Here is a 15260-nt window from a genome sequence, read left to right as displayed (position 1 = left end):
GTTGCTGGTGAGGAGGCGGTGGCGGGATCTGAGGCTTGGGGCCACCTTGGCCCGGCACGGGCCCCATGGGTCCGCGATTCTGATTGAGGCCCATGCCGGGCGGCGGGGAGCGGAAGTCGTGGAGACCGCCGCGGCCGCCTCCTCCTCCGCGTCGGTGGAAGCCGCCACCGCCACCGCCCCGGCTTCGGAACCGGTCCCGAGACATGTCTGTGATCAAGGGGCGGTCGAGGCAAAAGCGGAGAAGACGTTCAGGGAACGTGGAGGCCACCTTGCTTCGCACAAGATGGCGGATGACACAGGCGGCGCGCCGCCTTTGTCCTCTTCTTATATAGGCCTGCTGGCATGGCCCCGCCTACTTCTCGATCGGTAGCTCCAATAGCCAATTGCAAGTACTGTGCTTGGTGACGCTAGGTTACGAAGATCTCATCTCTCCTATTGGCTCTCGATGAGAGGCGGGAGGAATGGAGTGGTTGAAGATTTCAGTCGGCCAATGAGCGGTAAAGGAGTTGTCTGTAGGCCACCGTGATTTGCTGGGAGATATTTGAATGGGTTTTCCAGAGCAATTTTCCCGTGAAAGCAAACAGCCAGGGCCCTATCAGCTCCTGGGGAGAGATGTTAGAAGACCCTTTTCTTTCTTGATTGCCCTTATGAGCAGACTGCTGGTATCTTTCCACAGAAACAACAGTAGTCTCCAGTTCAAAAGCATAAATTAGCTTTGTGCTGGGCCAATGGAATTAGAGAAAAATTTACAGATTTCGTACACAGCATTTACTGATTTGATTTTGGAACCTCATTGGAGTATTGGTTCTAGCAGTGTAAGTGTCTCAATAGGCTTAAGTGAGTGTTCTTTTGCTCAAAAAGGCCTTGATTTTGTGGTATATATGTAGACTGTTTCGGAGAAAGCAATGGCAACCCACTCCAGTACTCTTGCCTGGAAAATCCCATGGACGGCGGAGCCTGGTAGGCTGCAGTCCATAGGGTCGCAAAGAGTCGGACACGACTGAGCGACTTCACTTTCACTTTTTACTTTCATGCATTGGAGAAGGAAATGGCAACCCACTCCAATGTTCTTGCCTGGAGAATCCCAGGGATGGCGGAGCCTGGTGGGCTGCCGTCTATGGGGTCGCAGAGAGTCGGACAGGACTGAAGCGACTTAGCAGCAGCAGCATATAGACTATTTACAAACACAAATCACAGAAGGAATTAAACATTTTTCTTAATTCTACCACAAAACACTTGATGAGCAGATTAAGATACTTTAAAATTACCATGTTAAAAAATATATATGGAATCAACCAATGGACAACATCCTTCTTATTTCGAAGTGCATGAGCCATTTCCCTTAATACCTCTCCTAATTAGTGTCATCTAGAGACCTTTGGGTGGATCACTCCTCTGGTTAATATTAGCCCATGGCTCATGTCTTCTTTTCTAATTCTGTATATCAGGCACCATCTGAATGGATGACCACCCAATAATACTCTTGTCAATCCTTTACCTCCTCACCTCCAGCCATCTTTCCTTCTATCCTATGTTAGCCACCCACCCACATCGTAGTTAATCCTATTTGTTATTGCCAGGAATAACATCCCTTAGAAAATCTCTATTTTGGAATCCCAGCCAACATAGTAACTTCTGAGTCTGACTTCATCAGAACCACCAAACCAGGACTTAACCTGGCAGTCCAGTGGTTAGGCTTTCACGCTCCCACTGCAGGGTTCACAGGGTTGATCCCAGGTTGGGGAACTACGATCTCACAAGCCATACAGCCAGAAAAAGAAAAACAACTCCCAGATTTTCACTCTCACTTTCACAACTTGTGTCACCTAGTTTAGATGTTGCGATGGCCATAGCTCTTTCTCCATTATACTCACCTGGTAAAATTCTGTTTGTGGTTGGACCAAAGAATTCACCTTCTTTAACAAGGGCTGAGGCTTTCACTTTAAATTTTGACCACGGTTCTCGAAAGGGCGTTAGGCTTTTCCTGTCAATCTTACCGAATTTCCCTAGTAAGTTCACTTTCTCTCTTCCAGAGATAGTGTATTTCATGCTTTCTCTGTTCAAACTCCAACACTCTGTTCTGTCACACCCCCATAACTAATGACTTCTCATATTTCTTTGAGAAAATAAGAATCACTGCATAGGAACATTCTCATCCAGCTAGAAGCCACCAAACTACTTGCATCTGTGTCCATCATCTCTGACTTCCTTCCTGATATCATGAAAAGTATATCTCTGCCCCTACCAAAGGGCAAGCCCTAGGCCCCCACCCACCACTCCTGCCCCAGTGATTTGGATTCCATGCTACACCCCCCGTGCCGTCTCAGGGAATTTTCTTTGCTGTATCATCAGTTACTTCTACTGAATCATTTCCATCGTAAACAAAACCTTCTCTTTACCCTATCATCTCATTTCTTCCACTATTTGCAACAGCATTAAAATTGTCTATGCTCAGTTCAGTTCAGTTCATTCGCTCAGTCGTGTCTGACTCTTTGTGACCCCATAGACTGCAGCATGCCAGAATTCCCTGTCCATCAGCAACTCACAGAGCTTGCTCAAACTCATGTCCATCGAGTCGGTGATGCCATCCAGCCATCTCATCCTCTGTCATCCCCTTCTCAGGTGAGAGCAAGTTAAAAGAACTAAAAGGTAGCCAGTATGACTGCAGCAAAGAATGCAAGAGGGAGAGATAACTGGAGAGAAATGGGATGGGAATGGAGGTTCACCTTCAGAATTTAGGAGTTTGTAATTTTTTTTTTCCTACGGGCAATATGAAGACAACAAGTGGTTTTAAAAAGAAGAGTAAGAAGCATCAGATTTGCTTCTTTAAAAGATAATTTTGATTGCTACCTGGAAAACAGAAAGAAAGGGCAGTAGTGACACCATGTTTAGGGCCCACTGCTTTGGGAGCACGGTGAACAAAGTAAGTCAGAAAGAGAAAGACAAATACTGTATGATATCACTTATATGTGGGATCTAAGTGTGACCCAAATCAACGTATCTATGAAACAAAAACAGACTCAGATATAGAGAACAGACTTGTGGCAATGGGGGTGGGTGGTGGGTGGGAGCAGGGGAGGGAAGGCGTGGGTGTTTAGGATTAGCAGAGGCAGAGTTTATAGATAGGATGGAGAAACAACAAGATCCTACTGTGTGTGCGCTTAGTCTCTCAAGCATATCTGACTCTGCAACCAATGTAGCCCCCCAGGCTCCTCTGTCCATGGGATTTTTCAGGCAAGAATACTGGAGTAGGCTGCTATTTCCTTTTCCAGGGGGATAGTCTCATCCCAGGGATTGAACCCACCTTTCCTGTGTCTCCTGCGTTGCATGCAGATTCTTTACCCACTGAGCTATCAGGGGAGCCCCTACTGTGTACACAAGGAACTATATTCAATCTTCTGTGACAAACCATAATGGAAAAGAATATCAAAGGGAATAAATATATGTACGTATATGTACACTTTGTTGTAAAGCAGAAATTAACACAACATTGTAAATAAACTATTTATTTTTAATAAAATTTATTTAAAAAATAAGAGCCATTACTAACCTTGCCTCTTTGAAAATATACTAACCAGACATTTGTTACTGAACTCAATTTGTCTTCTGGCCTATAACATTCAAGAGCTTCTGATTTTTTTTTTTCAAAACAATAGCTAGTATTTATTGAGCACTTAACAACTATACTAAACACTTCACCTAATCTTCACAATTTCCCTAAGGAGTATGTCAGAAAAGTACAGAACCTTGGGACAAGGCCCTGGAGATGGAACCAGAGCCTTAAAAACTGTTATGCTTCATTCATTCGTTTAGCATATTAAGCATTTCTGTGCTCTTGTCTGTTATGTACCAATGGTACAGACTTAAAGAACTCTGACAGAATCTCAGTGCAACAGAGGAAACAGACAATAAACAAAAGAAAGAAACAAGATAAATACTAGAAATCGTAAAGAGAACTCTCATGTATATTACATCACATATGGAATGGCATTACAGAGAGGGGAGAAGACTTTTGAGGTGACGTTCAATCTGACATAGAAGAATGAAGAAGCCATAACTCTGCAGAAAGTTGGGGGAAGAGCACTTGGAGCTGGGTAAACAGCAAGTTCAAATACCTTGAGGCAAAAACCATGCAGACAAAGTAACTTGATAAATCCTAAGAAAAGACAGGGGCTTCCTGTGGATGGGGTTTGGGAACCAGAGAGATAAGAATGGGGAAGCAGACGGGGGCCTTTTAAATCTTGGTAAGGTGTTTGGTGAGTCTGAGTGAACTCCGAGAGTTGGTGATGGACAGGGAGGCCTGGCGTGCTGCGATTCATGGGGTCGCAAAGAGTCAGACACGACTGAGCCACTGAACTGAACTGAAGGTGTTTGGATTTTTAATCTAAGAGCAACAAGAAACCACTGAAGGCCTTTAAATAGGGGAAGGAAAATGACATCTGAATTGCTTTTTCCTAAAAGTTCACTCTAGCTGCTGAATGGAAACTGAATTAGAGAGGACCCAGAAAGAAAGCAAGGAGAAAAGTTATAAAGTGGTTGCATTGAGACTTCCCTGATGGTTCAGTGCCTGAGACTCTACACTATCAATGCAGGAGGCCAAGATATGATCTCTGGTCAGAGAACTAGATCCCATATGCCACAGCTAAGAGCCAGCATAGCTAAATAAATAAACATTTTTTTAAAAAGGTAGGTACAGTAATTGAGGTGAGAGATGGAGGTAGAAAAGATCAGGTTGTAGTGACATTTGAGATATATTTCAGAGGTAGAAATGACTTTTTAATTTCATGCAGAGGATAAATCCCTGTTATTGTTAACTATATGATGCCATTTACTATGCTGGGGAAGACTGGAAGGAATATGTTAGGTTGATAAAGTCAAGAGCTCTAGATTGGACATATTAAATCTGATACGCGAGCTAGAGCTCTGAATGGAGATGTCTAGTAAGTAGTTGGATATATAAGTTGGGAACTCAGAAGAGAGATCTACCCTATCAAGTAAGTAAAAATGTAAAGATTATTAATATTTAGAAGGTGCTTGAAGTCTTGAAGAGACTTTCTAGATCAAAAGAGAGCCTGGTTGTTAAAGTGAGTCCAAAACTGAGATGTGAACTATCTCATCATTTAGAGGTCTTAAGAGGAAGAAGTCAGCAAAGGAGACATCATTGAGGCAAGGCGAAAATCATCCGAGTGTCATGTCACAGAGGTCAGTGAGAAAGTGTTTCATCAAAGACAGAGTACCATCTATGCTGAATGTTGCTACCCTTCTTACCACGTTTTAGTTAGCTCCTATCCATCTTTTAGGACTTAACTTATACCTACCCTTCCCTGAAGGCCTCCTGTGACCCCAAAGAAAGACCAAGTTGCATCATTTGATTGGCATCCTGAACTTACACTCTCATAACACTCATCTCACTCCATTGTACAGACTTTCTAAATTGTACTCTTTAGTCTATAAGATCATGAGGGCAATGACTGAGATTCTCTTTAAACCACCAAATCCCTGCAACCTGGTGGTGGAAACTCAACATATATTTGAATGAATGAATGAACAAATCCATTAGTCTCCCTTTTCTGAGCAATTGAAGAATGGCCCCAGTCATAAATGACTAATTTCTGATATTAAACACAACTCCATAGTTCAAATATGTGGAAAATTATGCTGAATGGCATGTAGAACAATATTCAATCTATAATACTCTGAATGTGGATGAACTTACAATTCAAATTATAATTTCAATAATGAAAAGTATAATAATTCTCTGGTTTGACTTTTTATACGGCATAGAAAGTAGGGGGTGGAGATAATATGCTTGATAAAACATATTGCCACTCCCTAATGAATATTAATTGAATTGGCTAAATTTACATCTTCAACTGTATCCCAAGGCCTGAGTTACCATGTTGGTCAGCTTAATTTGTGTTAATTAGCTTTGTAGTTCCAACTTTGCGGAGGCTATTCAGTTTCCAGATCTATCAGCACAGATCTATCTCTGTAGCTTCACAAACACAATAGAAGCCTCAAGTTATTTTGGAGCAGAAAAGAGGGCACCTGAGGTCCCCAAACCCACTCTTCCCAGTAATAAGGGGTTCCTAAGGGAAAGAAAATGTTAGTCATTCGGTTGTGTCTGACTCTTTGTAACCCCATGGACTATAGCCTGCCAGGCTCCTCTGTCCATGGAATTTTCCAGGCAAGAGTACTGGAGTGGGGTGCCATTGCCTTTTCCACCTGAGAAGCTGCTGCTGCTGCTGCTGCTGCTAAGTCGCTTTAGCCGTGTCCGACTCTGTGCGACCCCACAGACAGCAGCCCACTAGGCTCCTCTGTCCCTGGGATTCGGGCCCAAATGGCAAATTCTAACAGTGTAGTAAAGATACTCACCACTAGGTGTCTCAGTGGCTATGCCACGTCCTCCACGTCCTTGGAAAGCAGCCAACTGCACAAACTCCAGTACTCTGTTATGGAACCTTCAAGCAAATATCCTATAGGAAGGGTTGGTTTCAATACCTGAGTAAGTCTTCCAGCAGATCTAATCAGAATCTAGATCGCATCTCTCAAGAGAAACACTGGATTAACCAAAGTGTCTCACTCAGTATGGCTTTCCTTTGCTAAGGTAAAACATGCTGTGTTGGTGGAACATTCATTTATTTATTTATTTCTCTATTTACTTGTTTATGGGTTGGGGGAGAGGGAAGGAGACTTGGCTTGAAGTGATTATAATGCTCTACCTGATTTTGATCACCTCTTAGCCCTACAGTGAGCTACATGTCCTTCCAGGCCCTCCCCACACAGGTACTTGAAGGTATCATCACTCTGCAGCTAAGCTGAGCCACCAGGGAAGTCCAAGAATACTGGAATGAGTAGCTGATCCCTTCTCCAGTGGATCTTCCTGACCCAGGAATCGAACCAGGGTCTTCTGCATTGCAGGCAGATTCTTTACCAACTGAGCTATCAGAGAAGCCATAAACTGACCACTCGGATTGATTTTTTAAAACTGAGGTGTAGCTGATTTACGAGGTTGTGTTATCTCTGGTGTACAACAAAGTGATTGAGTTATAATGTACATATATTGTTTTTCATATTATTTTCCTGGATTGATTTTAAATATCAAAGAAGTTAAGAGTTTAAAGAATTATCAAAGGGAGGAAGATAGCTCAGAGATAGAACCATATATATGAATTTTTTCCATAAGGGAACATCAGAGATCAATGAGAAAGGAATAGTCAATAAATGATATTAAAATAACTAGTTTATGAAAAAATTACCAAACTAATTCTATATAGGTGGATTAAAGAGATAAATATACTTTTAAATCAAATCCTGAAAGAAATAATGAGGAAAAAATCGATGTGAATATCAGATCTTTGTCAGGAAGAGAAATTTCTAAGGTTTAATATGATACAAATAAACTACAAAACAAAATATCAATAAATTTCTGTGCATGAAGGTTAGAAATCACTGTGTGAAAAAAAAGACAAAAATTAAAAGTTACACTGAAAAACTTAATTGCAAAGAAAAATTATAAGTGGTGAATATCTTTAATATGTTAATATAAGTAATTTATACAATTTTATAAAATCATCAAGATCTCAGTAAAAAATAGCCAAAATAAACGAACAAACATATGGAAAATATTCATCTTCACTGATAATTCCAAAAGTGCAAATAAAAATTAGATACCATTTTTCATCTAAGTTAACACAAATTGTGGACTTTTCAGTAGTTAGGACTCTATGCTTCCACTGCCAGGTTTGGAAGAGGTTTGACCCCTGGTCAGGGAACTAAGATCCCATAAGCCATGTAACATGGCCAAAAATTTTGAAAATAACAATAAAATTAAAAATAATTTAAAATTTTAAAAATTAACAAATTGAAACAGTTTTCATACAACCCTTTTGGAAAATAATGTAGCATGTCATTTAGCAAATTCATCCTTCTTTTCTCCTCCATCAATCTCAGTCTTCTTCTTCTCCAAGCTTCCTTCCCCTCTTTCATTCGTTCATTTTTATTCAACAAATACCTTTTGTATGCCTGCGAGGTGCTGGAATCTAGCCTAAATTCTAAATACAGTAAAAAACTTTATCTGCAATTTTGTTCATCTCAACATGATCAGTAATAGCCTCAGATTGAAAACATCCTACATTTTCATCCATAGACAAGGTAACCAAATGTCCTGTTTTGCTCCTGACACTCTTGGTTTATGCCTGATGTCCCAGAGTAATTATTAAACGGTGCCCCCATTTAGACAACTTCCTGGCTGATGGCAGTGAAGTATTTTGAGGAAGGACCAGCTTTTTTAATTTGTACAAAAGCACCACTAGGATTAGCCACTGCTGATCAAGTTATGGAGATAGGGTGATTTCTGGTGTTGCCTCTATTTTTCTATAATTTCTGGATTTTCTAAAATGAAAAGATAAAATATCTTCTATGCATATGGGGCTTTACATGCATTAACTCATCTAATTTTCTCAACCCTATAAGGCATACCTCATTTTATTGTGCTTCACTTTATTATGCTTTTTACAGATTAAAGGTTTGTGGCAACCCTGCCTTGTCAGATAATAGTTAGCATTTTTTTAATTAAGATGTACTTTATTTTAGACATGCTATTGCACACTTAATAGACAACAGATTAGTGTGAACATAGCTTTTATGTGCATTGGGAAACCAAAAACATCATGTGACTCACTTTGTTGCAGTACTGTGTGTATTGCAGTGGTCTGGAGCCACGCCCATAATACCTCCGAGGTGGGCTTGTGCTTAGTTACTTAGCTGCATCTGACTATTTGCGACCCTAAGGATTGTAGCCCATCAGGCTCCTCTCTCCATGGGATTCTCCAGGCAAGAATACTGGAGTGGGTTGCCATTGCCATTCCCTTCTCCAGCAGATCTTCCCAACCCAGAGATGGAAGCCGGGTCCCCTGCATTGCAGGCAGATTCTCTACCATCTGAGCCACTAGGGAAGCCCATCTGCAAGGTATGCCTATAATTTTTTTTCCCTCTATCTTTAAAAAAACAATGAAATGAGGCAATTGAAGTACTGAGAGATTTCTTACTTAGAGTCACAAATTTACCAAGTGGTAGAACCAAGATTTATACCTAAGCAATCTATCTTCATACCCTTAAACACTACAGTATCCTGCCCATAGGGACAACTATATCCCATTGAGCTTGTTTTTCACTTATGGGGGAATGTCGACTACCTATGTAAATATTATCTGAAAAGTGCTTACAAATAGTAGCCCCAAAAGGTCTCCGTTTATTTCTGAGAAACATAATATTTATGTTATAAAATAGTTGATTTTTTAGAAATTTAAGATGCAAAAATTATAAACTGTAAGAATCCCAAACACAAAATTATGAATGTCCTTTTTAATATATATTTATATTTCCATTTAAATTTCAACACATTAAGTACACATGATTAAAATACTTGTTTTAAATGTGTTGGTAGAGGGACTTCTCTGGTGGGTCCAGTGGTTAAACCTCCATTCTTAAACTGTAGGGGGCGCAGCTCAATCCCTGGTCAGGAAACTAAGATTCCACATGCCATGTGGCAAAACAAAAAAAAACGTGTTGGTGGACAAATAATATTTTTCTTTCACGATTAATTAATTTAAAGTGAATTAAACAATATGCATTACCAAGTAAGGAAATGTTAAAAAATACTTTATGAGTGTTATTGAGAATTTATAAAAACAACTGTTTAGTGCTAGTTTTAATTATCTGTTAATCTAAATTGTTAAATAACTTCAAGTCACTTTTTAAAAAAATCATATACTACAAAAGGGCAAATTTTAAATAACCTCCTTAAAGGGGACCCTGGAATACTGAAGTATCACCTTACCAGTCTGAATAATACTACATTGGTGCCAATTAAATTCCCTTTCACGGGCTTGAGTGTTTCCAAGTCACCTCGGCTACAGATTCGCAGCCCATGTTAAAGACTGACTGTAGATGCCTCATCCGTCATGTGTTGACATTTCCTAGTTTCATTCTCAGATGCTGAAAGTAGCATAGGTCAGCTGTGGAATGAAGCAGATTCAAGTTTCCATTCCAGTTCCATCTCAGGTCATTTGTCCCTAGGCGAGTTTCTGAACCTCTCTGAGCTTCAGTTTCCTCATTTGTAAAAGGATAAGGGTAATAATACCACCTGGGATGAAGTAAAGTGGGTCATAGTCTTAACATAGAGGCTGGCTTCTGGTAAATTCTCAGTTGAAGTTAGTTATTATTATCTATGTGACATCCAAGTTCTGGGAACCCAAGTCAGGCTCTTATGTGGTGACCCTGGTTAGACAGGAACAATTTTGAAAATAACCTCTCTGCTTTGAGTACTTCATTGAGTAAAGGACACAATGAAAGCACAGCTTGAGTGATGTTTCCCCAAGAGAATGCAAAGGAACAATCTAGAAGGGTAGGACAAAGCAGGCAAGATCATCAGGGCTGGTTGGATTTTGGCAGGCATGCTACACACTGCAGGGGTGTATCTGGGGCAAGCTGGAGTGAATTTTAATATCTTTCCGACCACAATATCTTCCTGGACTTTTGACACTAGTGAAAGCCAGTTTGGGTACTGGCCCTCTCCTGCTGGTCACTGGAAATACAGCATGAGCAGCAAAAGAGCCTTTGTCTCATTTGCCTGCCCTCACACAGGCCCAGAATGTGGCCTTTGCTCTAGGTTAAGTCCCACTATTCAAGATTCTTATCTTCTCCCAGCAGCCTAGAGTTAGTACCATGGGCGAGAGAGAGCAGGAGGTCGCTGCCTCCATTTCCCTTTGCCATTTTTCAAAGTTTAACTCAGGCTCAGGGCTATAAGGATTAAATGAGATAGATAATGCATATTTAGTACAATGCCCACTACAAAATTTTGGCTTGTTATTCCTGTGCATCCCCATGCTCCACGACCTGGAATGCAGCAGACATTGGTTGATTACAGGTCATCTCTCCTGGCCTTTCTCAGGCAGGGCCTGTGACTTCCTCCTTTTTTGTTCCTAAACACTCTGTTCTGGGTCTGTCACTGTGCTTGATCACTCTGCATTGCATTTCTACTGTCTGCTGACTTGCAAATTTCCTCCACAAGGCTGTGAGTTCTTTGAAGTCTGAGACTACATCCTTTATCTGTGAATTCAGCCTGTGAAATCATATCTTAGATGAATTATGAATGTTTCATGACTGTTAAATAAAGCAAAGTACATCGAAAAAAAGTATGCATTGCGAAATTTTTATAGATCTGGATATGAATCCTAACCTTGGGAATAAAGCTGTGTGTCCCTAGTAAGTTACTTTGCTCACAGTTTCCCTTTCCTCACCCCCAAAAGAAGGGTGGCCTGTAACTCCCTCCTAACATTGTTGTGAGGATTAAATAGAATAATGTAAAAAAAAATATAAACCCCCTCCAAAATCTGGCCAATTTTAGGTGCTCAGTAACTGAGTTCCTACTGTAAACTGAGTTTACACTAATACACTAAAGAATTGAAAATGCAAATCTGGACTCTTAAGTCTCCTTCATTTGTAACATTCTCATGGAATAAGGAGGTATGAGATAAATGTAAAGTAATGCGATGATGTCTCTGGCTGAACAATGGGTGTTTAGCTGAAGGAAGAGTCTAATGTGTTATTACTGAGCTTAATTAAGTCTTCTCCGCTATTCTACCATAATGGATGAAAATACATTCTCTTTGGGGTTAATTCAAGAACACTCCTCCCAGGAGGGAAAGCCTGGGCAGGAGCTTCACTCCCCGACTTGAGGCAGCAACATTTCTTCTTAGTCCTCTTCCCAGACACTAATAAAGCCTGCTAAGTGCGTCCTCCTCCTCCCCTGGGGCTTCTCTCTGAATCACCCCAACCAGAACAAGGCTGGCAATATGACTCAAGATTCATCAGGCCTGGTGAATGGCTGCAACAAGGGCTGGGGGACTCAGGGAGAGGGCTGACTTTAAATAAACACGAATCCTATTGGACAGAGGATAAAAGAAGAGAAGCGAGGTAAACCTCAGAGGCAAACGGAGAGATATTCCTTGGAATGCTCCTGGAAGCCAGATCCCAGGGTTGCTCAGTAGCTCCTCCCCAAGTCTTGCATTACCCACCTGCCACCCCTCCCCCACTGCCTTTTCACGGCTGCTGAATTTAGACCCTGAACCACGTGCTGTGCCTGCTGCCTCTTGAGAACCCTCGCGGGAGTGAGAATCGGATGTTTCTGAAGCAGCCGGGGAATCCGCTGCACGAACAGCCTGCTGCTTCTGTTTTCTCCCATCGGCTCCATTTATTTGGGGGGAAACGAAGCAGTCACGCAAGAGATGTTGCTAGGAGGAAATGGGCTAAAATTCTGAAGAGTTTATTCACAAAACTGGATTAGATCTGTCACCCTGCCCCAACCCCTGTGAGTTATCATTCTGGGACTCATCTGCCAGTGTCCACTCCCCCCTTTCCCTTTCCCATAGTCTTCCCACTGCCCTTCAGGGGAGAATGGTCTCTTCTACCCTGGCAGACTGGTGGTTAAGACTCCATGCTTCCAATGCAGGGGGCCTGAGTTCAATCCCTGGTCGGGAAACAAGATCCCACACACCCACAGCCAAAATAAATAAATAAATAAAACTCAAAATTTTTTTTTGTTTTTCAGAAAGTTACCTCAGTCTCACAAGTCTGAGACGTGATTTTGAAAAAGTTCAGAACTCCTAGTTCTTATCTGAAATATTAGCATCTTTTCTTGGGAAGGTTTGTCCAACTCCATAAGAAAATTGCTCTATCCCTGGTTTCTCATTCTCTTAAAATTTGCAAGGAATTGTCTACCCTAGATGTCTTTTGTATATGTCTTTTAAAAGAAATCAGTTCCTTTTAATGAAAGAAAAACAACAATACCAAAAATGTTTCAGGACAGACAGAACTCACTCCTGAGAGGTCAGCATAGCTTTTAAGCAGTACATAGAATTCTAGGACCAGACTGTGTGTTTGAATCCTTGGTCTGCTGCTAACTAGTTATATGCCTTTGTCAAGTCTCTTAACCTCTCTAGGCCTTGAGGGAGATTTCCTTATCTGTAATCAGAGATGATAATAAAGGTATTGATACTTACTTTTAGAATTAGGAGAATTAAGGGAGCATTTACAGCATATAGAACAGCACATGAGACCTGCTAGAAAAACACAGTCTATAATTTTACTAGAAGGTAGCTTTGAACTCCTGGAGAAGGCAATGGCACCCCACTCCAGTACTCTTGCCTGGAAAATCCCATGGAGGGAGGAGCCTGGTGGGCTGCAGTCCATGGGGTCGCAAAGAGTCGGACACGACTGAGCGACTTCACTTTCACTTTTCCCTTTCATGCATTGGAGGAGGAAATGGCAATCCACTCCAGTGTTCTTGCCTGGAGAATCCCAGGGACGGGGGAGCCTGGAGGGCTGCCGTCTATGGAGTCGCACAGAGTCGGACACGACTAAAGCGATACAGCAGCAGCAGCAGCAGCTTTGAACTCCATTATATAGATGACAACTGGGACTTGTATCCTAGGTCTTTAATTGCTCAGCCACTCTGATACTTTGTGACAAACCATCATTCCCAATTCATACAAACTTTTTACCATTCTCCAACTCGGCCACCTGAATGCTTGTTCTTTCAAGAGTCAAGTACCTCCCACCCTTGAAAGAAGAGACATGAACCCCTCTGGTCAGAACTTCTGTTTTAATGAAACTGAAGTGGCTCCATTTCTAGGTTTGAAGAGATTTCAGTTTATGGAAATGAGATCGTTAGCAGAGTTGAATGAAGAACAGCTCTCAAAAGAAAGACAAAAGAACTGACCTGTGAATTAGAAGCATCCACAGAATCCATAATCATACAAACAAAAGATGAGTTTCAGTGCCTTGAAATTCAGCTTCTGGTACTTTGAAAAAGTCACTGATGTCCCTTTTGAGGCAGTCCCCACCTTTCTTTACTTCTTATCCTTCTTCAGTTTTTGTAATTTCTTCTTGGCTTTGCACCAAAGCCTTCAAGCTAGGGGACAGTGGCAAGGACACTGTTTAGAGGATACAAGAAAAGGGGGAATTCCTTGGCAGTCCAGTGGTTAGGACTCAGTGCTTTCACTGCAGTGGCTAGCCTCGATGTGAGGTCAGAAAAAGAAAGAAAGGTTACAAGGTAAAAGTTCTCATCATAAGAAAAAAAATTCTAAGTGAATTGGGAATTCTAAGATGGATGTTAACTAGACTTATTGTGGTGGCCATTTCACAATATATGTGTGTGTAAAGTCGCTTCATTCATGTCCAACTCTTTGTGACCCCATGGACTGTAGCCTGCTAGGCTCCTCTGTCCATGAAATTCTCCAGGCAAGAATACTGGAGTGGGTTGCTATTTCCTTCTCCAAGGGATCTTCCCAACTCAGGTATGAAACTCATGTCTCTGATGTCTCCTGTATTGGTAGGCAGGTTCTTTACCACTAGCACCACCTCACAATAGATACAAAAATCAAATTATTATGTGCACATGAAATTAATATACTGTTATATGTCAATTATATTTCAATGAAAAAAAATTTTGCGGTTACAAAGAAGCTTTACTACAACAAAAAACAATGGAGATAATATATAGGCCAGAAAAGACGAAGTAAAAGGGATGAAGTCTACCAAAAGCTGCTGGGCCAGACTTATTTTCTCCACCCCTCCCTTTTGTTTTTCTATTTGCTTTTTAAAAAAATTTTATTTTATTTATTTGGCTGCTCTGGGCCTTTGTTGCAGCACGTGGGATCTAGTTCCCCAACCAGGGATCGAACCCAGGCTCCCTGCATTGGGAGCATAGAGTGTTCGCCACTGGACCACCAGGGAAGTCCCTGCTTTGTTTGTTTGTTTGTTTGTCAATTGAAATATAGTTAACTTACAATGTTGTGTTAATTTCTGCTGTACAGCAATGCGACTCAATTATACCTATGTATTTTTTCATGTTCTTTTACCTTATGGTTTATCTCAAGGTATTGAATATAGGTCCCTGTGCTATAAAGTAGGTCTTTGTTGTTTTCTATTTGCTTTCTTAATGCTAAGTGTAAGCTACATTACAAGAGGAGAGACGATTCTGGGGAGGAGGTAACAGATTTTAAAAATGCGGAAAAGTTAATAATGTTTTTGTTTCCTTCATGATGAATATCTAATTTATCTTTTTAGTAATTGATTTCTTGGTTTCCTCCATTACTCCCCTACAATATAAACTCCAGGAGGGCAAGGAACAGGCCCTTCAGTCTTGGCTTATCCTTGTATCCATGGCAACCAACACAATGCCTGGCATGATGTTA

Source organism: Bison bison, unplaced genomic scaffold (genome assembly GCF_000754665.1).
Source record: "Bison bison bison isolate TAMUID 2011002044 unplaced genomic scaffold, Bison_UMD1.0 scf7180017864158, whole genome shotgun sequence".
In the NCBI taxonomy this organism is placed as follows: Eukaryota; Metazoa; Chordata; class Mammalia; order Artiodactyla; family Bovidae; genus Bison; species Bison bison.
Note: the sequence above shows the minus strand (reverse complement) of the source record.